We start from the raw sequence: 27753 nt of genomic DNA on the forward strand, positions 1-27753 counted from the left end.
GGAAGTTCACACCAGTATAGACTTTCCTCAAAAAAACAAGAAAAAAACTCAAATAAACAACTTAACCTACCATCCAAAAGAATTACAAACCCAAAGTCAGCAGAAAGAAGGAAATAATAAAGATCAAGAAGGAAATAAGTAAAACAGAGATTAGGGGAAAAAAATCAGTAAAACCAAGAGCTCGTGTTTTAAAAGGATAAAATCAACAAGCCTCTGGCCAGGCTCACCAAGAAGAAAAAAGAAGAAATAAAACAGGAGAAATAACAACTGATTCTAGAAGCATACAGAATACATACATGATTCTAGAAACATATAGCCCCCCAAAACTGAATGGAGAAGAAATATAGAATTTGAACAGACTGATCACTAGAAGTGAAACAAACTCTGTAACTAAACAAACAAACAAACAAAAACACCTTGTAAACAACAGCCCAGGACCAGATGCCTTCAGGGAGGAATTCAAACAAACATACAAAGAACTTGTACTGATCCTTTTCAACTCTTCCAAAAGACTGAAGAGGAAGGAACCATCCCAAAATCATTCTATGAAGCCACCATCACCCTGATACTAAAACCAGACAAATATACTACCAAAAAAAAAAAAAAGTTACAGGCCAGTATCTTTGATGGATACAGATGCAAAAACCCTCAATAAAACATTAGCAAACCAAATCCAACAACGCATAAAGAGGATCAAGCTGGTTTTACCCCAGGGTCACAAAGATGGTTCAACATACACAAATCAACCAATGTGATATACCACAACAAAAGAAAATTAAAAAACCACATGATCATCTCAATAGATGTAGAAAAATCATTTGATAAAATTCAACATTCATTCATGATAAAAACCTCACCAAAGGGGGTGTAGAGGGAACATAACTCAGCACAATAAAAGCTATTTATAACAAACTCACAGCCAACAGTCAAGAATACTCAACAGTGAAAAGCCGAAAGCTTTTCTCCTAAAATCTGGAAAGAGACAAGGATGCCCACTCTCACCACTTCTATTCAGCATAATATTGGAAGTCCTAGTCACAGCAATCAGAGAAGAAAAAAATAAAAAGAATTCGGATTGGAAGGGAAGAGGTAAAATTTTCATTATATGTAGATGACATGATACTATATATAGAAAACCTGAAAGACTTCATACAAAAACTATTAGAAGTGATAAACAAACTCAGCAAGGTAGCAGGGTACAAGATTAACATACAGAAGTCAGTTGCATTTCTTTACACTAACAATGAAGTATCAGAAACAGAAAGTTAAAAAAAAAATCCCCTTTAAAAGGGCATTAAAAATAAAAACATATATATATCAAGAAATAAACCTGACCAAGAAGCTAAAAGACTTAATACACTGAGAACTATAAAATATTGATAAAGGAAACTGAAGATGATGCAAAGAAATGGAAAGATATCTCATACCACTGTTTTAGAAGGATTGATATTGTTAAAAATGGTTATACTACCCAAAGCAGTCTAAATATTTAGTGTGATCCCTATCAAATTACCCATGACATTTTTCACAGAACTATTAATAAAAGAAATACTCCTAAAATGTATATGGAACCACAAAAGACCCAGAGTTGACAAAGCAATTCTGAGGGGAAAAGAATAAAGCTTTAGGCATAACTCTTCCCAGACTTCAGAAAATACTATGAAGCTACAATAATCAAAATATCATGCTACTGACACAAAAAAACAGACATATGGATCAATGGAACAGAACAGAAAGCCCAAAAATAAATCCACACACTTACAGTTAACAAAGGAGGCAAGAATATACAATGGAGAAAAGACAGGCCCTTCAGCAAGTGGTGTTGGGTAAGTTGGACAGCTGTATGTAAATTAATGAAGTCAGAAAACTCCCTCACACTATATACAAAAATAAACTCAAAATGGCTTAAAGACTCATGTGTAAGACATGACACCATAAAACTCCTAGATGAGAACATAGGCAAAACATTCCCTGACTGGGAAACTGTAGCAATGTTTTTTTAGGTCAGTCTCCCAAGGCAAAAGAAATAAAGCAAAAATAAACAAATGGGACCTAATCAAACTTATAAGCTTTTGCACAACAAAGGAAACCAAAAACAAAAAAAAGACAACATACAGAATGGGAGAAAATATTTACAAATGATGAGACTGACAAGGGCTTAATTTCCAAAATATACAAATAGCTCATACAACTCAATGTCAGAAAAACAAAATATTCAATCAAGAAATGAGCAGAACACTCAAATAGACATTTCTCCAAATAAGACATACAGGCAGCCAACAGGTACATGAAAAGATGCTCAACATTGCTAATTATTAGAGAAATGCAAATCAAAACTATAATCAAGTATCATCTCGCACAACTCAGAATGGTCATCAAAAAACCTACAAATAATAAATGCCAGAGAGGGTGTGGAGAAAAGGGAATCCTCCTACACTGTTGGTGAGAACATAAATTGTTGCAGTCACTATGGAGAACAGTATGGAGTTTCCTTAAAAAACTAAAAAGTGTTATTATATGATCCAGCAATCCAACTCCTGGGCATATATCTGGAAAATACAAAAACTATAATTCAAAAATAGATATGCACTCCAAAGTTCACAGTAGCACTATTTACAATGGCCAAGACAAGGAAACAATGTAAGTTTACAGAGACAGATAAATAGATAAAGAAGATTATGCATGTATATATCTATATATATACACACATACATACACATATGGGGCTTCTCTGGTAGCTCAGCTGGTAAAGAATCCACCTGCAATGCAGGAGACCCTGGTCCGATTCCTGGGTCGGGAAGATCCCCTTGAAAAGGGATAGGTTACCCACTCCAGTGCTCTTGCCTGGAGAATCCCCATGGACAGAGAAGCATGGCAGTCTACAGTCCACAGGGTGGTGGGCTACAGTCCATGGGCTCACAAAGAGTCAGACACGAATGAGCGACTAAGCACAGCACATAAAATATGCACACATAATACATATACACATACACATGCACAATGGAATACTGCTTTCTTAAAAAAGAATGAAATACTGTCATTTACAGCAACATGGATGGACCTAATCACACTAAGTAAAGTCAAAGAAAAACAAATATCACATAATATCACTTATATGTGGAATCTAAAACAATGATATTAATGAACTTATTTACAAAACAGACTCACAGACATAGAAAATAAACTTACGGTTTTCCAAGAGAAAAGTGGAGGAAAGGCTACATTAGGAATACAGTGGTCCCCTACATCTGAACCTTTATGTTGTAAACTTTCAAAGATGCGAATGCGTGTTTCCCTGTCCAATCACGTAAATCAGTTCATGTGTCTGACATACATTGTCATGTGAGTGCATCCTCTACAAGTGGTTATACTTTTGTGTACTTTATTGTACAGACCGTATAAAGTACAGTAGTACAGTGTCTTTTTTTCCAAGCCCAGCACATCCTGAAGCAAAGCAGTAACAATGGAAACAAAAGTGAAAATGAGAGAGTGGAGCAAGATGAAAAGATGGGAGTCGTCATGCATTTTTCAAATATGGATCGTTCAACCATCAGCATGATTCTAAAGATCAAGGGCGAGATCATGGAACACGTGAAGTCTGCTATGCTGATGATGTCAACAATTATATTGAAGAAGTGTGGAACAGTGATGGAGGAGATGGAGAAACTTCTCAGGGTGCAGAGGCAGAGTCAGCATCAATGTCGAGTCCTGCTCAGCTTAATGCTGATTCAAGAGGAAACTAAAAGCCTTTATGAAGACTTGAAGATGAAACACAGCAAAGAATCAGAGGGCTTATCTTCTAATGCCCAACCATGGCTGGTTTTATATGGTTCAAGGCAGGAGCCAACCTTCATGACGTAAAAGTAAGCGGCGAGCCAGTGAGTGCAGATATGGTAGCTGCCCGAGAATTTCCTGAAAAGCTTTGAGAAATTACTGATGAAGGTGCATATTTAACCAAGCAGGTTTTTAAGGTGGATGAGACAGGACTGTACTGGAATAGGATGCCAGACCAAGGTTACATCAGGAAGGAGGAAAAGTCGATGCCAGGCTATAAAGTGGCAAAGGACAGGCAAAGTCTCTTGTTTGGTGGCAATGCTTCCAGCGAAATGAAGCTGAAGCCTCTCTTAGTTCATCATTCAGAGAATCCAAGAGCCCTTAAAAATACAGCCATGGGCTCTCTTCCTGTTGTGTGGAAGAGTAACCCCAAACCCCGGTGACACAGGTCATTTTCCAGGACTGGTTTTTCCAACACTTAATCTCGCAGGTAGAGAAATATTGCTTGGAGTAGAACATCTTATTTACCATTCTTTTGCTGCTTGACAATGATCCAGGCCACCCCCATTCAGGGACGACTTTCATCCCAATGTCAAAGTAGTTCATCTGCCATCAAGTACTATGTTGCTCATCCAACCTATGGACCAGGGAGTTATACTGCAGAGACTTTCAAGATATATTATATATGTCACACTTTTCATCAGGCAGTGAAGGCAACTGATGAATCAGGAACAATCTTGCAACAATTTTAGAAGGACTCTAACACCTACAAGTCCATAAAAACACTTGAGTTTGCTTGGTGTGAAGTTATCACCATCACCACGAAATGGGGCTTGGAATAATCTTTGCCCGCAGCTCATTCACAATTTTCGTGGATTTGAGAAGGGGGATGAGGGGTCCGAAGAGGTCTTCAGCAACTGAGTAACCCTCAGCAAGAAAGTGGTACTACATCTGCTAGAGGACAGCTTCACTGAACTTCTTGCTGGGCAACATGAGGACTTACTAATGAAGACAAGAAGGAACTGGAAACTCAGAGAAAGGATGGAGAAAGACAAGAGGAAGAAGTAGCAACCGAAGAACTGAACAGATTTATGAGCAGGAAATGGCGAAGGGATTGTCTTTATTTGAGGAGGCACTGCTCAATTTTGAGGCACAGAACCCAAATGTAAAGTGGTACAAAAGGTTGTAGCAGCTGTTTGGAATACAATCCAGTGCTACCATGTCACCTATGGTAAGAAAAATAAAGCTATTTAACCCAGACATCACTAGAGCATTTTTTCAAGAGGGCAGCTGTAGTTGAATGCTGCAAGGAACCAGAACCTGTGACACCAACATCAGGTGTGGGCAAAATTGCTGCTCCCCCTCCATCTACCACTTTGGATACTTCAGCTCTACCATCTCCCACTTCCTGTCCCTCCTCTGGTTGGTAACTCTTCTTGCCTGTTCACTCAATATCAGCCCTTGGATGCCAGCTATTGTCCTGTACTATTGTACTTTTCATTGTACTTGTCAAGGTGCTGTAAGATTTTAAATGTTATATATTTTTTAATGTGTTACTCGAGTGAAAAGTATTATAAACATATTACAGTATACTACTATATAGCTGATTGTGTTAGTTGAGTACCTAGGTTAACTTTGTCGGACTTACGAATAAATTGGACTTAAGAACGCACTCTCAGAATGGATTCATCTGTATGGAGGGGACTTACTATGTGAGATTAAGAGATATAAGCTATTAAATACAACACAGATAAATAGCAAGTCCAAACTGTATTGCACAGGGAATTATATTCAATGTAATATGGAAAAGAATCTGAAAAAGAACATGTATATCATTCTTCTGGACACCTGAAACCAACACAACATTGTAAATCAACTATACCTCAATGAAAAAACAAAGTATTTCAGCTTTGGCTTCTCTCTGAAATGTATCCTTGCATTCATAGCCTAAGTAAGTAACAGCAGGATAAAAAGGACTTTCTGAACTGTACAGAGAAAATTAATTTTCCTTCCTATGTATGATTGTACACACAACCTAGAGAGGAGTAAGCCAGGTATTAACTTTGATTTCTGTTTCACCATAATAAAACTACACTCAATCTAGGTAAAACACTATGAGCAAAAAGAAAGAAAGCAAATTCTCTTTTTAAAAGTGGTAAGATTAGTAAGCTTGATATTCAACTTCACAAATGAGCCCTAATTCCATTATTCCAGTTGCACATAGGTCATTTCTTCTTGGATGACATATTATCATCAGATTCAACCGGTTCCAATCTAAACTGAGCAATTTCAAAATAATTATTTTAAATTCTCCCTTGATACTGCCAATGGCACCAGTTGGGTTTAATGTATTAAAAGAAATTTGACATAGATACAATAGATAGAGAGAACACTGTAGATGAAGAGGTAAGTGAAACAGATAAAGGGAATCAACTGTGTGGTCAGTTTCCATATAGATGGAAACTAAATTTTTGGTGGTGAGCATGTTGTATTGTAGGGTATCTCTCTCTTGCTTAGTCACTTCAGTCATGTCCGACTCTCTGCGACCCCATGGACCACGGCCCACCAGGCTCCCGTCCATGGGATTCTCCAGGCAAGAATATTGGAGTGGGTTGCCATTTCCTTCTCCAGTGATAAATTACGAAGTGAGTGAAGTGAAGTCGCTCGGTCGTGTCCGACTCTTTACGACCCCATGGATTGTAGCCTACCAGGCTCCTCCATCCATGGGATTTCCCAGGCAAGAGTACTGGAGTGGGTTGCCATTTCCTTCTCCAATTGTAGGGCATACAGAAGTAGAAATATAATATCATACACATGAAACTTAGATAATGTTATAAATCAAAGCTTACAAAAAATGAATTGTCCTTTCCAAAAAGAGAAAAAAGATATGCTCAAATGATTTTTGGAGAAGTTGCAAAAGCAATTCCATTGAGGAGAGACAGCATTTCAACAGCTGCTATTTGAGCAATAGGACATCCAGAGATGAGGGGAAAAAAAATCTCAATCTAAGTCTTACACCTAAAACAAAAACTGATCCAAATTGGTCACTAAAATAGTCTCTAATGTAAAATATGGAACTACAAATACTTTTAGAAAAAAAGGAGATGATCATTTGCATCTCTGAAGAGTTCTTAAATTTGAAACCAAACTTTGATCTCTAAAAGAAAAAATGGACAAACTGAGCTCCATCAAAATTTGTAAAGTCTTTGCTCTACATAAGACCATATTAAGATTTTTTTAAGTTACAAAGTGGGAGAAGATATTTGCAAACCATGTATATGACAAAAGAGTAGTCTTGAATATATAAAGAATTTTCTAACTCCTACAGTAAAAAACCAACTTTTAACACCAAAGGCACAATCTATGAAAAAGATAATTCATTAGGAAGAGTTCGTTAAAAAATTCTCCTCTGCAAAAGATAATGTCAAGAGAATTAAAAGACAAACCATAGCCTAAGAGAAAATATTTATAAAAGACATCTGGTAATGGACTGTCATTCAACATATGTAAAGAACTCTAAAATTAGTAAGAGGATAAATCAACTCATTGAAAAATAGGCAAAAGACCTGGACACCTCACCAAAGAAGATTACAGATGGCAAATAATTATATGAAAAGATGCTCAACACCATATGTCATTACGGGAATGGAAATAAAAGTAACAGTGAGATATCTTTCAGTAGATGAATGAATGAACAAACAATTCCACTAAAAGAAATACCCTAAAAAGACAAAAACAAAATACTCTCAAAGAAAGTCGGTAATCAGGGAATCAGTCTCCCACTGGGCAAGAAAAAGGATGACTGAGTTAATGCTGGGCTTTCCCTGGTGAGCACGGGTAGAATCAACCTATGGATGTTGCTAACATAAGGAAAATGTAGAAAAGACAGGGGAAAAGAAATGGACCTTTGGCTGATATTGCTGGGTTTGCAGGGTTCCCACTGTTTGGACTTAAAGTACTTCTGGGTGGATGAATTGGAAAAGTCCCATCTGTAGGAGCATGGCTTTGCTAACAGAGGCTCCTTTGTGTGAATACAACAGCACCCCTTCCTCCAGGTAGACCTAGCTCCATGCCTGGGCATGTGGATTGTGAGCTGGATCCAGCTCCCACTTGCTTCCTTGCCCAGGCACCTTTGAGCAGTGCATAGACTGTGCAACTATACACTGGATCTCTGAACCTTGCCTGAAACCTGCTCTTCCTCTGAAGTTTTTAAATGAGCCAATTTCCTTTGTTGATTAAGCCAGTGTAAATGTTTTCTATTATTTTCACAACTCATGCAGAATTTGTTACCATAAAATGAGGTGTTACAAAGAATAGATTAAAAAACATGGAACTGTGTGAGCTGACAAGGTGGGCTGGAGGGTAACAGGATGATCCCACAGATCTCAAAGGGTCAAGCTGGACACCTTTGTATACTGCAGCAAAGAGTGGGTTAAAATATTTCCTATTGTGTTTTCAGACTCTGAGTACATTTCTAACAAGGCGGTGGCACTGACATCTGGTATAAAAAATCAGGATTCTGGAGATTTTAAATATGTATTGTGACTTTGAGGTAGGTCTTATGTGAGTGATACAAGCTTAAGGGGCAGGTGGTCTTTGTGAAAGCAGAAAGGGAACATAATGCAGTAGTTGCTGTCTCAACCAATGTCTGCTGAACTGAATACTTGGCCATTTAATATGTTCTGTTCTTCTGTAAAACATCTTAACATAAGCCCACAGTCCTCCAAATGCTCATGGGTTTAGGTGTTGCCCTTACCCCATGAAGCACACTTGTTTCCACCACTGAGTTTTACAGCTCCCAATTTATTTGTGTCTTCTCCCAAACGTATTTATGCCAGTTATGTTTATTGTAATTTTATAAGTTAGTAAGAAATAAAGAATTACAGAAACCAATGAGCCATGAGTATGACAACAGAGGGAATTTTTTTTTTTTTTTTTCGCCCTAGGAAAGCTAGATTAAATGCTTGGAAAGACTTGATAAAAGTCAAGAGCTTAAAAATTGCTCTCAAACTATAAAAAATGGGGGAAATTGTAAAATTTTAAAAGGATTTCTCTCTCCTCACATCAATGTTCCTTTAAATTCTCACTACACATTAAAAGAAAACAAGAATAAAAGAAACTATATCTTATGCCTCAATGCATTACGTCTAAGGTTTAATGTGAGAAAAGACTCACATTTGAAGAAAAGGCCTTTACCTCATGCCAAAACACTGATGAATGGATGAGTGAAAATAAAATGTTTATAATCTATTTTTATTATGTTTCCTTTTGAATTTAAATTGAGCTATAAGCAGTCCTTACCACTATGTTTAAGAGGTTTCTACTGTTTGATTTTGCTAAGAGATACTTAAGCGAACTGGCCATCCATGGTGTCTGGGGGCCCAGACATCTGAAGCCTCTCAAGGCTGGAAAAGCTAATTCTCCTTCACAAGCTGAGGTAGGTGCCAGAGAAAGCAGGAAGGTGGGAATTTCTCATAAATGTAAGTAAGCTTAGTCCTGAGTCCTCTCACTCCCTGTTTTCATTTCAAACACCTTAAGTTATGCATTAGAGACCGGATGAATGGGGAGGAAACACTAATTTTTAAGGAAACTGTATTTCCCAAGAAGCCCAAGCCTGGCCAAATAATTGTTGGTGACCCTGAAGATCCTGTATTGAGAGAAGAGGGCTTTTCTCACCTCGTGGACAGACCACTGTGAGTCCTCCTACAACCATGAGCTAATGATGAGGGAGGCATGGGCCTGGGGATATCATTGGGCTGCGGATCAAGACTTGCCTGAAGGTCACCTTGACTCATCTTTTTAAAAATTATATGAGCCAACAGATTTCCTTTACTGTTTGGATTTGGCTTCCTGATTGTTCTCAAGAGCAGTTTTAGTCTGAAGGTGTGGATGAGGCAGTGTCTGAAAGTGGGTTCCAGATAAAGTAAGTTCTATCTCCTTTGGAGGAATTTGGGGGAATGCAAGGATTTGTTTGTTTTTTCTCCCCAGCTAGTGACATTTCCAGAGATGTTTTAACGTCCCATTGATGTCTTAGCATTTCTCGTTGGTTGGTGTCAGGGACAACTGTCCAGCTGGGCTTCCACTTAACCTGGCCCTGGTGTCACGAAGTGTGGTCTGCCCAAAGGCCAGTGGATGAATTACAGCAGGACATCCAGACTACAAGCCAAATGAGCCCTTGAGAAATGTGTATGACCAAACTGAAATATTACTTTAAGTAACGCAGCAGAGCAACTCTGTCAAGACATAGGGAGCAGTCAGGGGTGAATCTACTTGTTCTGAGTGGAGTATCATGGGCAGGACCGAGTCCCTGTCATCCTGGTGTGCTACATGTCCCTTCAAGGGAAGTGCTCCCCTGAACATACTGGAAGAAGGGTGTGCATCCGCTAATGCAGCAACATTTGTGCTGGTCCTGGATCCATCTGTCCTGGGATGTATCCCTCTGTACTGCGGTAGCAGTGAGCCCGGTGAACCGGTTCCTAAGCTGGGAGTGGCCAGGCAGATATTAGCAGGAGATAGGGGGAGGAAGGAGGGAGAAGCCAGGGTATTTCTCCTGCTCCCTTTCTGTCCCTGGGAATATCTTATCAACAGTGGGACACTTCTGGTTCCTCTGAGATTACCTTCACCTTTTGCATCTTCAGTCTGGCCCAGGGATGGTGTGTTAACCTCTGGGTTGCCTCCCTGTCTTGCTATTGGGCATTTCAGCTCTGCTTTCCCCTGGGTGACCAGTTTTCTGCACCAGGCCCTCTGTTTTAAATATTCAAGTGATTTCTCTTCCTTGAGGAGGCCCTGACTGATAGAATGTGTAACTCAAAGCCTTAGATCAGAGCTTCAGAAGGATGGGCCCAGCACATACTGTCCTATTGCTCTTCTACATCTGAAGGCTTTTAGTTACATATTTATTAAGTGCTCATGTTATTTCCCCTCCTTGCATGTTCGACATTTCTTCTATTTATGATTGAAAGTTACACTTCAGCTTATAAATGGGCTTTTTTGTTTTCTAGTTACGTCTTGGCATCGTACTTTCCAAACACTGTTTTATTATGTTCCACACTTAAAAAGCCACCTGGATATTCTCCGTTTCTAGTCTTTTTGTTAAACTATCTTTAAGCTCCCTTGCATGTTTTTGTAATGGGTAATGCAGACCCTGTTACAACAGAAAAGTTTCAAAAGACTTGTGCAGCTGGGAACTTTTTGATGATTTCACTTTATAAGTCCTTTGGAATGAACGTGGGCATTAAGAAGCACAACGAATACAATATCAGTTTAACAAGATTCGAGTGGCCTTATTTTTACGGAGACGTTAACGTTTCTAGACATTGCAATTCCACCAGTGGCTTTCTCTATAATGTTTTTAAAAAATGGAATTTAGCAGACATATAAAATGGAAAAAAATAGAAGAGCTGTCATAAATCTTTTTTTTACTAAAGTGTTTCGCAATTGCTTCACAAAGAAACAAGATGAGACCATCCAGGTGCTATTTGTTAAAGTGCAGGGGTGATGTTTCAGCATCTCAAAGCGATACAATGGAAGAAACTAAAGAACACAGGTCATGTGTGACAGTAACTCACCAGACAAATCAGGTCCATCTGGCTTCTCGCCAAGAAACAGGAACATACAAGGCCAAAACAATGAAAAGTGCACAGTGTGGGAGAACTCACCAGACCCTCTCCCTGTGGCAAGTCTCAGCCTGCCCCCGTCCTGGCCACGGTGCTGCCCCTTGGGGGTCACAATAGGGCAACCTGAGGGCAGCTGTGCAGAAATGATCTGCTATCTTTTGTGACTACCTGCTGTGCTGGCCACATCAGCTACTTGCACTGCTAATGCATCTCCCCAAAGATCACATGGCCGGCCCAGTAGTTGGGCCAGAAAGGTTAGCCCCACTTCCCGGACTGCAGTCTGCAGCTGATAAAGGCCCAGTGACTTCATGGCACGACCCACTGTACTCCTCCACAAATTTGCTTTTTCTTTTTAGGGTCTGGTTTAGTGCAGAGGTCCCCAAGCTTTTTGGCACTAGGGACTGGTTCCGTGGAAGACAACTTTTCCACGGACCTGGGGGTGGGGTGGGGGATGGTTTGGGGATGATTCAAGTGTATTTTGTTTATTGTACACTTTATTTTGATTATTATTTCATCAGCTCCACCTTGGATTGTCAGGCATTAGATCCCAGAGGTTGGGGACCTCTGGTTTAGTATGTAGCTTGCATTTCACCCTCTGAAAAATCCTTAAAGATTGTTTAATATCTTGACTTTAATATATATATATATATATATACATATACATGGATATTTATTATTTATTATATATACATAGATATACATATCTCGAGCGCATTCTGGATTAGCATGTTCTCACTCATTCTTTTCAAGCAGCTGTGTAATAGTCCTTCCCACAGATATACTGTTTAAACCAGTGCTATATTGGTGGATGAAGCTTCTCAAGTGGTACAGTGGTAAAGAATCCACCTGCCAATACAGGAGATGCAGAGACTCGGGTTTGATCCCTGGGTCAGGAACATCCCCTGGAGAAGGGAATGGCAACCCAGTTCAGTATTCTTGCCTGGAGAATCCCATGGACAGAGGAGCCTGGTAGGCTACAGTCCATGGGGTTGCAAAGAGTCTGACACGACTGACCACGTGCACACATACTGCTGGATACTTCATACATTTCCAGTTTTTGCTATGACAAATGCTGTTGCAATAAATATCCATGTACATTTTCCTTTGGTGATCTTTGGTGATATAATTTCATAGAATGAATTTCTAACTGTGGGATTTTAGGCCAAAATATATGTATATTTTAAATTCTGAGAGAGACTGATATATTTTATTCTCGGAATATCATGCCCGTTTACACTCAGAAACATAATGAGGGTGGCTACTGGTGACTCCAAAATCCATTTGTGTCCTGATGGGATGGGTTTGATAAGCAAATTTAGAGGCAGAATGTAAGGCATAGTTAAACCTTCCTAATAATTTCAAGAGGAAGAAAGTTGATGGGAGACAATTGGCATTTCGGAGGCTAAAGACGAGAGCAGTAAGGCTGCAAGAAGGTGGTGCTGCAAGAAGGTGGCAACGGGAAGGAAGAAGAGCTTTCCTGATACTAAAGCACAAAAGGGATGCTGGACAACAGCCTGTGTAGGGACTTGCAAATTCTGATGCAAATCCTCTCCTACCAAACTGCCAATAAACTGTATGTTGATCACTACATATTTTTCGAGTAGTCTTCTGGGGGTGTTCAGTAAAGAAGACAAGAGAGTAGTAGACTCTTCATTACAGCAGTATCCCCACACTGCAGGGCATCTGGAAAATCAACAAAAAGGCAAGCAAGAGACCTCTGGCTCTGTAACCCTAGCATAACCACTGTTACAATTTTAGTGGATTCTCAGCCTCCCATCTTTTTTTCATTTACAGTTTTTACATAGTTATAATCATCATTTACATATAATTTTTGTATCCTGCTTGGTGAAGTTGATATTAATGTGTTTGTGTGTACTTATAACAAAGTTGCAAGATGGAGAAACAAACTCCTATATTCTTATTTTCCACTTTCATTTGAAAGTTTTGTTGTGGTTAGAAGTAATCACAGACATATGTATATAGTGAATGTTTGGGATTCTCTTTTTGGGACTCAAAGTTCAGAGCACATGGTGTATGGACGTGTTTGGAGACCAAAAATAAGACAATAAATAAGTTGTTGAGGGTTGTTGATGTCACTTTCTGGTTCTAAATATAGAAAATGGTATTGAGTGAAACACCTACTACTTAAACTTTCACAAACAAACATTTTGTTAGTATTTTGGTTCTTGATGAGATTGAATTAATTTTAATAGACAATTGAAAGTTAATTAAGTCGATGGTGTCTGCCAGCTTGAAAAGGAAGACTACAACATTTTCTCCCCAGGGAAGTATTTTCCCCACATGTAGTTTTACTTACTGATTTTCATGCCTTGTTGAACTTTGTATGTACTGATATAAGTACAGAGGTAAGTTAATTAAACACTTCTGCAAAGCAAAATATAGCACTGACTAGATTCTTTGCTTACATATTGCCAAGTGATACATGAATTATGTTAAATATTTAGTTTGTAAATAGTCATAGAAGTTGCTACTAATATTTAGCATAGGTGAAAAGATTTTAAAAAGAAAATTATCTGATTGTTGAAATAATAATAGTTACATATGACACACACAATACTTAATGTGACTTACACATTTATTGTTACAAAGTTTAGGGTCAGTTATACAAGCTAACTTTCCAGATTTACTAAGACTAGAACATATTTGAAGACTCCTTAGGGTAGCTGAAGTTTTTACCTTGGGGAAGATTACAAGGTAAGTCTTTCTTTACTCTTTTTTTTTTTTTCTGTGATAGTGTCTCTCTGATAGTGGGCGGGGGTGTAACCCCACTGGGTTTTAACACTGGGGTTAAAAGTGTAACCCACTGAGTTCTGCCTACCCACCTTCTCTGTAAACTTGGTTGTACTGGTGTATCTCTAGAGGCTCAAGTTCTTACTTTTGACTTGATTTCATTTTCCCAGTATTTCTGAATTCTTCTTCTGATTGCTATGTTGGCTCCCTTTCGGTCTTGATCTCTTTTGGCCCTGGCTGATACCTAAATCCAGAGAATTTCAGAAGTTGCTTGATAACTTGGCAAGGTAACTTTTACTTGGCTGCATCATGTTCCAAATAATCTGATTATCGTGTTTATAAGGACCAGCATCTCTTACAACATAGCAGATAAAAATGCTTTCACTTAACTGATGAAGTGCAAGGTTTATAGTTCTATCTCTCAGTAGCTTATTTTGAGAAAGCCAGTTATGTGTAGTCATTCATTCTCTCAGGCCAAATTCATACTGAATCATGAATTCAGTATCAACGTTCTATTCTGTCTGCTTTTAATAATTTTAAATGATCAAATGGATCTGACATTTAAAAAAAATATAATTTAAACTTTTGTAACCTTAAATTATATGTCCTGAAAATAATAAATAAGAAAGAATATCTGACTTTATTTAAATGCCAAAATGTTTAAACTGTTTTAATCATACATTCAGTGAAGTAAAAAATTTACTAAGACTTTGTAATCTTTTTAAATTTTGGATCAGTCTTGAATCAGATGAATTTGTGTGTTTAGCAAGCTTATTTGTAAGTTTCTTGGGAAAATTCTGAAAAATATAATTTCTAAGCCATGATGATTCTTAACCAATTTTATTTCTTAAAATATAGATTTTATTTTTAAGACAATTTACACATCCCTTATCCAATTTGAGTTGAAGATGTCCTAAATGCTCCTAGTTATAGGAACTATATAAGCCATGAATTCAAAGAAGTTTAAAAAAATCTTTGGCATTATATCATTTTGTATGATTCTATGACTAAGGAATGCACTCCTATGAAAGAATTAAGAAACTTTCCATAATTTTCAGTTTATTTCACTATGCAAAGTCAAATTTCTCTCACACTAGAAACACTTATAAAAATCATCAATGGCTACAGCCAATGCCTTATAATTGTCAGAAAATGGCTTTTCCAATAACTTTACAAAAAATTCATAGCTCAAAAGAATTCACTATAGAAACCAAGTAAGAATTTCATAAGAAACTCAGATTTGAACAGTCATTAGAAATACTAGACATTTTCCAAAACAGTAAAATATGCATTAATAAAACTTCAAATTACAATAATGCTCTAATCTCTCTCCAACAATAGTTGTTAAATATAAATATTACTGCTTTAGATAAATAATGATGATGGAAACATCTGGTGAAAACTGGCTACATGTTAAAACACTTGAAATTAAAAAAAAATTAAGGTGTCTGAAAATAAGTTTATCTTTAGTAAACCATCAGAAATCTGATCAGAAATAGCTTCCTAAGTATGACTATTAGTATGTGAATGCCTAATACCTTTTTCAAATATTCAGGAAACAATTAGGCTTAATTTTCTCAACAATAAAATATACAATCACTACTGGTAGGTTCTTCTGCCTCAATTCAAATATCCATTTATTCAAGTAAAGCACTCAACTTTAGGTAATAATCAGAAACAGGAAATGAGAAAATACAAATTCTAAAAGTAGTCACAAAGAGCACTATAATATTCATGGTGTAAAACCAGAGACTACCAAAGAGCTGATGGAGCAGACTATCACCATATACACCATTTACAATTATTCACTGCACAGCTTTGTCTCAAGAACAGTATTTATTATGAAAGCATTTCAATCCTAATTCATACTAGTTCATATTTACATTGTAAAAGCTATTTCTGGATCAAATGTTTAAAAGAAAGATGTTAAAATTTGTAAGGTTCAAGGACTATCTATAAGAATTGATTCATATATATATGGAATATAGAAAGATGGTAATGATAACCCTATATGCAAAACAGAAAAAGAGACTCAGATGTATAGAACAGACTTGTGGACTCTGGGAGAAGGAGAGGGTGGGATGTTTCAAGAGAACAGCATTGAAACATGTATATTATCTAGGGTGAAACAGATCACCAGCCAGGTTGGGTGCATGAGACAAGTGCTCGGGCCTGGTGCACTGGGAAGACCCAGTGGGATCGGGTGGAGTGGGAGGTGGGTGGGGGGACCGGGATGGGGAATACATGTAAATCCATGGCTAATTCATTTCAATGTATGACAAAAACTACTGTAATGATGTAAAGTAATTAGCCTCCAACTAATAAAAATAAATGGAAAAAAAAAGAATTGATTCAGAAAAAACTATAAAGAGGGCAAAATAAATAAAGAGCCATCATATAGAAGAGAAAAACAGTCAAATATGTGAGCAAATATGTTCAGCCTCATTAGTAGTGAGATATCAGCAGATTAAAATAATAATATTCTCAGCAGATCAGCAAAATTCAAAGACTGATAATATCTAGCATTGTCAAGGGCATGGCTATCCACTGGTGGGCTGCAAATTGACGGAATCTTTCTAGAAGGTCATGTGTAGCATGTTTTAAACATTTTTAAAGTACACATTTTCTTTAGCCATAGCAGTCCAACTTTCTGGACGTATATATGTATATATCATAATGCATGTATTACACACATTTGAATGTGTAAATGAATACATTCAATATATATTATTGAATAATGAATGTATATGATTAGAGGGTATATATATTTTACATTATATAAAAATTAGAGATGATTATGCAAGCATGTAAAGTTATGTATATAAAGATACAGGTTTTTAGTGATGTCTCCTAAAAAGTAAACAGTTGAAGGATAAATTGTTGGTCTGTTCAGTGGCTGAGTCATGTCTGACTCCTTGTGACCCCATTAACTGCAGCACACTAGGCTTCCCTGTCCTTCACTATCTCCCTGAGTTTCTCAAACTCATGTCCATTGAGTCAGGGATGACATCCAACCATCTCACCATCTGTGTCCCATTCTCCCCTCGCCTTCAATCTTCCCTAGCATCAGGGTCTTTTCCAATATGTTGGTTCTTCGCATCAGGTCACCAAAGTATTGAAGCTTCAGCTGCAGCAACAGTCCTTTCAAATATTCAATGAATATTCTGGGTTGATTACCTTTAGGATTGACTGGTTTGATCTCTATGCTGTCCAAGGGACTCTCAAGAGTATTCTCCAGCACCAGTCTGAAAACATCAATTGTTTGGCGCTCAGCCTTCTTTATGGTTCAACTCTCACAACCATACATAACTACTGGAAAAACCACAGTTTTGACTTTATGGACCTTTGTTGGCAAAGTGATTTCTCTGCTTTTTAAAATACACTGTCTAGGTATGTCACAGCTATTCTTCCAAGGAGCAAGCATCTTTTAATTTTGTTAGCTGTAGTCACCATCCTTATTGATTCTGGAGCCCAAGGAAATGAAATCTGACACTGTTTCCACTCTTTCCCGTATTTGCCATAAAGTGATAGGACCAGATGCCATGATCTTCATTTTTTGAATGTTGAGTTTTAAGCCAGCTTTTTCACTCTCCTCTTTCACCTTCATTAAAAGGCTCTTTAGTTCCTCTTCACTTTCTGCCATTAAAGTGGTATCATCTGCGTATCTGAGACTGTTGATATTTCTCCCAGCAATCTTGATTCCAGCTTGTTTTTTTTTTTCATTTATTTTTATTAGTTGGAGGCTAATTACTTTACATCATTACAGTAGTTTTTGTCATACATTGAAATGAATTAGCCATGGATTTACATGTATTCCCCATCCCGGTCCCCCCTCCCACCTCCCCCTCCACCCGATCCCTCTGGGTCTTCCCAGTGCACCAGGCCCGAGCACTTGTCTCATGCACCCAACCTGGCTGGTGATCTGTTTCACCCTAGATAATATACATGTTTCAATGCTGTTCTCTTGAAACATCCCACCCTCTCCTTCTCCCAGAGTCCACAAGTCTGTTCTATACATCTGAGTCTCTTTTTCTGTTTTGCATATAGGGTTATCATTACCATCTTTCTATATTCCATATATATGTGTTAGTATACTGTAATGGTCTTTATCTTTCTGGCTTACTTTGCTCTGTATAATGGGCTCCAGTTTCATCCATCTCATTAGAACTGATTCAAATGAATTCTTTTTCATGGCTGAGTAATATTCCATGGTGTATATGTACCACAGCTTCCTCATCCATTCATCTGCTGTTGATTCCAGCTTGTGAGTCATCCAGGCCAGCATTTCATATGATGAACTCTGCATATAAGTTAAATAAGCAGGGTGACAAAATACAGCCTTGAGATACTCCTTCCCCAATTCTGAGCCAGTCCATTGTTCCAAGTCCAGTTCTAACTGTTGCTTCTTGTCCTGCATACAGGTTTCTCAGGAGGCAGGTAATGTGGTCTGGTATTCCCATATAAGAATATTCCACAGTCTGTTGTGTTCCACACAGTTAAAGGATTAAATAAATTATATCATTGTTATAGAATGCCATGCAACATTAAAAATAATGAGTAGGTGAATATCTAGAGTAACACACATTTCATGATATATTGTTAAATGAAAAATTACAAACCAAATATATAAAATGATACCAGAATTCAAAGCAGTCTTAGATATACAGAAATCTGGCAGAAGCAAAGGCCAATCTTTTCTACAGGAAACTTTTTCCCCCAGTTCTCAAAGAATTCACTGAAAAAAAAATTTCAAGGGAAATGAGCAGCTCACAGAAAAATACCATTCAACACACAGGGAAACAAGGTACCATGAGTAAGAAGCAGAAAGAATAAAGATATTAGAAATAAAGCCACAAGACTTCAGATATTGTTATTATCAGGTTATAAAATAATTATGCTTAGCATGTATAAAGAAAAAGTTTGAAAATCTGTATAGAGAACAAGAGACTATATAAAATGACCATAATTTGAGCAAGAAGCAAGTAGAGTACCTGGAAATGAAAAACATAATTATTGAAATGAACAAAATAAACCCTCAATGGATAGGTTTCACAGTAGACTAGACACAGCTGATGGCTTCCTGGTGGCTCAGAGGGTCAAGTGTCTGCTTGCAGTGCAGGAGACCTGGATTCAATCCCTGGGTTAGGAAGATCCCCCGGAGAAGGAAATGGCAACCTACTCTGGTACTCTTGGTGGAAAATCCCATGGACAGAGAAGCCTGGTAGGCTACACAGTCCATGGGGTTGCAAAGAGTCAGACACGACTGAGCGACTTCACTTTAGACACAGCTGAAGAAAGCATTAGTGATCTCAAGGACAAATAATCATGAGGACGTTATCCAGAAGCTGGCACAGAAATCACATGCAATACATAGGAAAATAATTAAAGAAAATGGGTGGACAGGAGATATGTGCCTAACTGGAGCTTCCCAGGGGGCGCTACTGGTAAAGAACCCGCCTGCCAAAGTAGAAGACAAAAGAGACACGGTTTTGCTTCCTGGCTCAGAAAGATCCCCTGGAGGAGGGCATGACAACCCACTCTAGTATTCTTGCTGGGATAATTCCATGGACAGAGGAGCCTGGCAGGCTACAATCCATGGCAGGCTAGAAAGAGTTGGACATGACTGAAGCAACTTAGGATGAACAGAGCTTCCGAAAGAAAAGAGAGAGGGAACAGAGTTAATGTGTGAGAATAAAATGGCTGAGAATTTTCCAGAATTGTTGAAAAGGATCTTTGGTCAGACTCAAGGGCAGAGCAAAAATCAGGCAGGATAAATATGAAGAAAACTCACAACTAGAAAAGTCATGGTGAAGCTGTAGAGTATCAGAGAAAAAGAGATCCTCAATTCTATAAAAGAAGCAAGCTGTATTTGATCTTTATACATCTTATGCCTTTTTTTTGCTCTTAGTTATTATTATGCTACTGTTATTCTCAGCTATTTTGAACATTTGAGATATAGTTGATGCACAATATTATGTAAGTTACAGTTACACAGCATATTATGATTCACAATTTTTAAAGGTTATGTGCCATTCAGTTATTTTAAAATATTGGCTATATGTCTTATGTTGTGCAATACATTTTGTATTAATATTTATTGTACAAATAATCATTTGTACTTCTTAATTTACTACTCCTACCTTGCCCCTCCACCATTTCTCTCCCTACTGGTAGTTACTAGCTTTTTCTCTATGTCTATTGCCCTATGCCTTTTATAAATGCTTATTATTCAAAAAGAAAGAATGAAAAGAGATCTTAAAAGGAGATGTACTACCTTTAGAGGAGTAACAAATTGACAGCTGATTTCTTGATGGCAAAAAAGGAAGTCAGGAGATTGTGAAGTGATATATACAATGTACAAAGAGGAAACTATTTTTAACCAAGACCTCTATTCTTAGGGGGAAAAAAAAAATCTTCTCTGCATGAAGTCAAGTTGATGCAAAGAACCAACTCTTTGGAAAAGAACCTGATGCTGAGAAAGATAGAAGGCAGGAGGAGAAGGGGATGACAGAGGATGAGATGGTTGGATGGCACCACGGACTCAATGGACATGAGTTTGAGCAAGCTCCGGGAGTTGGTGATGGATAGAGAGGCATGGCATGCCGAAGTCCATGGGGTCACAAAGAGTCGGACATGACTGAGAGACTGAGCTGAACTGAACTGAAGCTGATGACATTATCAGGCCATCAAAAACTGAGGGCAATTTGCCATTAGCAGATCTTTGGGTGGTGGTTTACTTGCTAAATCATGTCTTACTGACCCCATGGACTGTAGCCCTCCAGGCTCCTCTGTCCATGGGATTTCTCAGGCAAGAATACTGGAGTGGGTTGCCATTTTCTTCTCCAGCAGACCTCTACTAAGGGAAAATCTAATGAGTGTAAAAGAGAGAGAGAAGGAAAGTGATATCACATTCAAAGTCTGAGATACAATTGGAGAGAAATGTCCACTAATGACCATGACAAAGTAACAGGATCTGGATTTAGGCTCCTGCCTGAAGCACCACCACCAATAAATAAATAAATAAATAAATAAAGAGGCTAGATGAAGTAGTAAAACAGGGTGTGACAAGCCTCTTAGAGGTGACAGTATATTCATTCTCCTGGATGTAGTGACTGTTTCATATATGTTGAGACTTACCAAATTGTACACTTTTAACATGTGTAGTTTATTGCACACCAGTCATACCTCGATGATTCTTTTTTTCCAAAGAAAAGGAAAGCAGAGAAATTGGTAAATATACGCATAGAAACAAACAATATGAAATGTTGACTGTATAAAGCAGCAGTAGCATGTTGTACCAGAAGGGACACAACTCCAACATGGATGAGGGCTCAGCAGTTGGGCAACGACACTAATCTGAGACTTTGATAAGTTAATTATGTCTGTTATTTTTGGGGTAACCACAAAAAGAACAGTATGAGAGTGCACAACATCCAAACAGTGGTAGATAAAACAAAATTAGGAAAAAATTAATCAATTCAAGCAAAAGGCAACAGAGGAGAAAGAATCATAGCAAAGATGGGACAAATGGAAACATAAAATAAGATTTCACATAATGTAACTATCTTAAATGCCTTCATCAAACACAAAGGTTGTCAAACAATAGTTTTTTGACTTTATTAAAAAATTTTTTTATTTTATATTGAAGTATAACTGATTAACAATGTTGTGTTAGTTTCAGGTGTGCCACAAAGGGAGTCAGTCATATACAAACATGTATCTATTCTTTTCCAAATTCTTTTCCCATTTAGATTATTATGGAGTACTGAGCAGGATTCCCTTTGCTATACAATAGGTCCTTGTTAATTATCCATTTAAAATATAGCAACATGTACATATCAATTCCAAACACCGTCAGACTGTATTTTTAAAAAAATCAGCTGTATTCTGTTACAATGAACATATCTAAAATGTAAGTTTCCAGAAAAATTGAAAGCAAAAGGAGAGAAAAAGATACACCAGGAAAACACCAAACAGAAAGCTGATGTACCTCTATTAAAATCAGACAAAATATACTCCCAGGCAAAAATCATTACTGGAGAAAAACAGGGTAACTTTTTAATGATAAAAGGGTCAGATTTTTAGAAAAGACAATAGGAAACTTCCCCGGCAGTCCAGTGGTTAAGACTCTGTGCTTTGAAAAGCAAGGGGGTGCAGGTTCATTCCTTGGTTAGGAAACTAAGATCCCGCATGCTGCTCTGTGCAGTGCAGCCAAAAAACAAACAAACAAAATTTTAATTTGGTTCATTCAAATTTCTGTGTGTCTATTAAGATAGCTTCAGAATGTAAAAAGCCAAAATGTTTCATGTGATTAATTTTGGCCACTGAGATATAAGTAGAACTGTGGTATGGCAATTTCCTTAAAAGAAAGCCAGTGCATGACCTTTGCCCCTCTTGATGCTTTCCTTCCTCCTGTTGGCTGGAAAGTGGTCCTGATGCTGGAGAGGAGGGAGACCTTGGACATGTGAGTCCTGCCCAGCGGAGGAGGAGCCTGAGTCCCCCAGGACTTTGCGGAGTTGACTGCTGCTGCAGACTGCTGTTGTAATAAACTCCTGTCCTCTGTAAGCCACTGTTTTTGGAGTCTCTGTTTCTCACACCAGAACCTAATCTTAACTAATACTGAGTGAGCTTACAGAAGCTAAGGAAGTAGACACTTTTGCAAAGGAGGGGGAAAAATCACCATGGCTTTCCTAATCCCAAAAAGCTCCTGTAATGTTATTATAACACTTAGGTAATCAATAAGACAGGAGAAAAAACAGTTTCCTCAAATGACAACTGGCAATGTGTTGCATATGGTTTATTAATCGTGCTTCTGCCTCTTTCAGCTGATTTGTCAGTTAGGAAGGAAATAGAAGATTAATTTAGTTCATTTAGACTTCCTTTTTCCCCCTTTTTCTACCTTAAGAACTTAATATCCATGGAAATTGCAAAATGGCCCATTTGTATTTAAAATCCTCTATAGGAAATGTAACTGAGTAAATGCAATACCCCTCAGAGAGAATGTATGCATTCTAATTTCTGTTCTATGATATCGGATTACAATCTGTTTGTCATCCCTAGAGACTAGTTTCATTCCTGCTGCTGTTACTGTTGTTTTTTAATCCAGTGACAAAACCCAGAGAAGAACTGCTTTGAGCCCAAACACTTGCCAGGTAATATTACAGGGATAAGACTATGAATCACTGAGAAAGTCAAAGGAAGATTTCAATATGGAAAATCAATGCCAGTGACTTCAATAACTGCTCTTCAAGACCCCAACTCTGAAAGCTAATGGGTTCTGGCACAATGTGACTGGTGCAGATCCATACTGGAGCCTATTGGAGGGTGTGACTTAAGACCGCAAAAGGCAGAGAGGAACATGGGGCCTGAGACGCTCCATCAATGAACCAAGTGAGTGGCTTCCAAACTAGGAACACATGAACTCTTGCCAAAGGGTCTGTGGGTCTAGATACTTTAGGAAATCAGTTTCCAGATTACAAATTGTTTCTGAAATGTACCTAAATATATTCTGAAGCACTAAGCTCCATCCTGGTTTTCCCATCCTCTCTTTTCACAATCATCCTTCCTCCACATTACAAAACTCCGAGATGTATTCCAGTCACCAAAGAAGACAATTCATCTCACCATAAAACCCTAACTTACTTATTTTCTTACAAATAAATCACACTGTGCAGTTAAACTAATTTTCATTGCAAATAATGTATCCATCATTTCATTATTTGAAAAGGATAATACTCTTGGCTTTTAGATCTTTAATAGTATTACAGAGTTGACGGGCAAAAGACGACTAGTCACTCAAGAATGCTTCTTTTCTCAAAATAAGTAATATCCCCCTTTAGCCATGTTCTCATTTGGTAGAGACACATGATTTACTAGGCATCTGGAAGCCATTCTTTTAAGACGTCTTCACTGTTTCCTTTGGTGTTTTTGGGAGACATCACCCGGATATTATTAATCCTCAGTTTGTTTTTCCAAAATATCAAGTCTCACATTAAATCCTTTATTCTCCATGAGGATTTCTGGAGTAATCACTTCTTGGCTAGACTACACATTTTCTATATCAAATAACTTTCCCTGCATTCCAGTGTATTTTGCTCTGAGTTTCTATTTTTTAAAAATCCGGAACAGGGACCAAGTGGAACCTGACATAAAATGGGGTATATTTTTTACGGTATTCTGTATTCTTATTTAGATAAAAGAGAGAGTTTAAAACAAAAAGAGAGACTTTGAACAAAGTAATTAAAAAAAAAGATTTTTAAAGACTCAAAATAACTGCATAAAAATAAAGAGGCAAATCAGAACACTTCTCTAGGCTATTCATCCTAGATATTCTTTTTTTTAAACACATGATTGCAATGTGTTTAAATTATTTGTATACAATCCTAGATTTGCCTGCTAGAGGACAGAGAATATGATAAGGTGACAGAACTACCATGATGATGTAATGGGAATGAAGACCAATATCAAAACACACTTGTTGAATGATACATTGAAGAAGGCGTGCTGGTAGACTGGATTATCAGTTCTAGTGATTTCTTCACTCTGTTGAAGTGGTGTCAGATTATCTACACCCTGGCCATGAATTCATAGTGGGCAAATAACAGCTCCCCAACCTCTGGCTTTGGGCTTGACCATATGATTTTTTGGATCCATGGGATGTCAGTTGACACAATGCATAGGATGTCAGTTGACACAATGCATGGGATGTCAGTTGGAACGTTCATGAAAGTGATTCACGATGACAAGTACATGCCATACGTAGCCACTGGTCCTCTGTCTGAGCTCTAGAACGAGATGTGGAACAGGTTTCACAGCCTGGAACCAAGCCTAGAAGCACAGCCTGAACCAGAGTACTTACTCCAGCCTCATCTAGATGAGCCAAACTGCAAGAAACTGCACCTGACCTACAGGTCTGTGTGTGCAAGTATGAATTCATGTGTTCTGCTGAGTGGCGTGCTGGCTTATGCGGCAGTGTCACAGCACTAGTTACTTGTCACAGAAGCCTCGCCTCTTCTGATGTCTGAGTTCATCCGGTCTGGGTGTCTCTAAGTCTGTGTGATGGATGATGGAGCACAAGCTTTCCACAAAGTGGTTGGCCCTGGTTCTTCTTGAGAAATTGATTGAATCCTTTTTTTCCCATAAAAATCACAGAGATGGGCAAGACTCTTACTCATCTTTGGTATTGCTCAATATTTCTAAATTTCTAAATGACATCCTTAAACTACTATGGCTTGGTTTTCCTTTTTAGGAATTATTGTTGACTTCTCACTTTGGAAGTAGAGGGTATAATTCCGTTGGCACCATTCCTGCCCCCTGCTACCCACACATGTTCCCTCTTGCAACACTTGTCTATTCGATTGGAAGAACTCTCAAGTGTCAGCACCTGTTGATCTCTGAGTCCATGCTGGTCAGCGTCAGGCCTGCCTGAAAATAGACATCGGGTTGCCAGTGTGAGGAAGGGGGCCAGGAGACAGCAGGGAAGGGTGTGTGTGTGTGAGTGAGTGAGTGTGTGTGTGTGTGTGTGTGTGTGTGTGTGTGTGTGATCGGGAGCCCATATTTCCTTAGTTCCATCATTCCCATACTCTGTGTGTGTGTGTGTGTGTGTGTGTGTAATCGAGAGCCCATATTTCCTTAGTTCCATGATTTCCGTACAGTGTTTTTAGCTGTCTCTGGTGCTCTGAGTGATAAACCTTTAGATTGGGGGGAAAATTTATATGTCCAGCTACTTCTTGAACAAGGTTTTCAAGCTGTCTTCCTGTTTTCAGTCCACTCTGCACCTTCAGAGATGCCTCCAAGTTGAGTTTTTCCAGGGTCCATTTTTCTGCAAATGTTTTATTTTTATTGGCTTTGATCCCTTCAAGCTTTTAGGTTTCAGCTTTCTCCTCTCAGTTAAGCCATTTCAACCCTTCTGTTTTCTATTACCCATGTTTTGTTGGTATGTTTCACCCATTTCATCTTCCCTCCCATTCTCTTTCCTCACTGTCATTTTTGTGGGTTTTGGTGATGTGCACAATGCACATATTTGATTAGAAATTTAGGTTTAATTAATCCTACAGACAAGTTTTTATTATTATTATAGGTGTGGCTCAAACTGATAAGAGAATGCACCTCTCTGGGTTTATTTTTTATTTTTCACTTATATGGAAATGAAGCATACAACATACTAGCTCTAGTCCCCCCTCCTCCCATTCAATTAGAGACTTCTCTTATTTTATCTTCTCACTCATTAAAGGCCAATCAATTGCACAACATGTAAATGCAAGATAAAGATCAGAGAAAACACTTTTGTGTTTTCAAATGTTTAAGGCAATGCTACACTTTTATTACCTTAGAATAAAAATCATTTTGTTTGATGCATATGAAATGACCATTGATATATGGCCTAAATTTGAATAATCTGTATAAAGAATTTAAATTTACTTGTGCTTTCTATGTCTGTTGTTTCTTACACAGTCCTAATCATTTACTATAGGAACAAAGGCTCATTGCAACACACCAAAAGATAAGAAGGTATAAAAACAAAAACATTCATATTTTCTCCCCATCCATCCACTTTCTGACGAAATGTATAGTATTGATTTGTTCTGTACATCATCCACGATTTGTACATACATCTAGGAAATCATGTTAAAATTGTTTCACTCATTCAAGACATTAGGATTCAAGATACAACAGATAATTTATTCCAGAGTACAGCACTAGGCTGCGACGTAAAATTGTGGAGGTTATAACTGGAAAGTCAATTTCCTGCCTCACCCATACTGAAGTTATAGAAGGGAAATGAGTGGATTTCCAGGGAAGAGCTTTTTGGAGAGAGCTGTGCTGGCCATCTCTTTTCTGTTCACGTGCCCCTCAACCTCAGTTTAGAAGGAAGGAAGAAGAGGGACTTTAAGAAGACTACTTAAAGAGCTTAATACGTGTCCTTCATACAGTGCAGTTGTGAGTGGGGGAGGAGACAGTGGATGAGAAACATGCAGAGTACAATTGAGGAAAGCCTCAACTGTGACAGGACTGACCTGCAGAGTTAGTTGAGTAGATAATGTATGAGTGCTTCCCATGGGTCAAATTTTGGCTGTGGGTGAAAAATATACTAGGGGTTGGAGGAGGTGGGATGGCAGCTATAAAACCTCAGCAGAAAGTAAATGTATGAACAGCTAGATTCCCAGGAATAAAGTCAGGGGAAGAAGCTTGTTTAGGGATGGCACAAAATACAGTGAGAAGGACATCAACACTGCAGGATTTTTGAAATCCCAAGAAAAACATTCATAAGAGAAAGAGCCAGATCAGGCTTAATGCAAAGAATGCAGAGTTAGTTTTTGACAGGACAGACAATTTATAGAGACTCCTTGTCCTTCTACTTCTCCCTTCACTATTCTTTCTCACCTAGAGGGCCAGAGTGGGACTACAGGAAGGAAATAGTGAAGACCAGGGACAAATAAGAAGCTGGTCATGCTTATCCCGTAAGACCAGTATCATCCTGATGCCAAAACCAGAGAATGATGTTACACACACACAAAAGAAATCACAGGCCAATACAGGTGAAGAGGTGGAAGAATCCTCTACAAAGTATTAGCAAACCAAACTCAACAATACATTCAGAAGATTACACACC

The 27753-nt window shown here is 38.1% G+C and overlaps 1 long non-coding RNA gene across 2 annotated transcripts in view; it reads right to left on the reverse strand.

Annotated features, from left to right (window-relative positions):
- LOC139036615 (uncharacterized) overlaps positions 1 to 27753 on the reverse strand; it is a 64935-nt gene that overhangs the window by 30288 nt on the left and 6894 nt on the right. The gene's annotated exons all lie outside the window — the stretch shown is intronic.

The sequence above is a fragment of the Odocoileus virginianus genome, chromosome 9 (assembly GCF_023699985.2).
Source record: "Odocoileus virginianus isolate 20LAN1187 ecotype Illinois chromosome 9, Ovbor_1.2, whole genome shotgun sequence".
Taxonomy (NCBI): domain Eukaryota; kingdom Metazoa; phylum Chordata; class Mammalia; order Artiodactyla; family Cervidae; genus Odocoileus; species Odocoileus virginianus.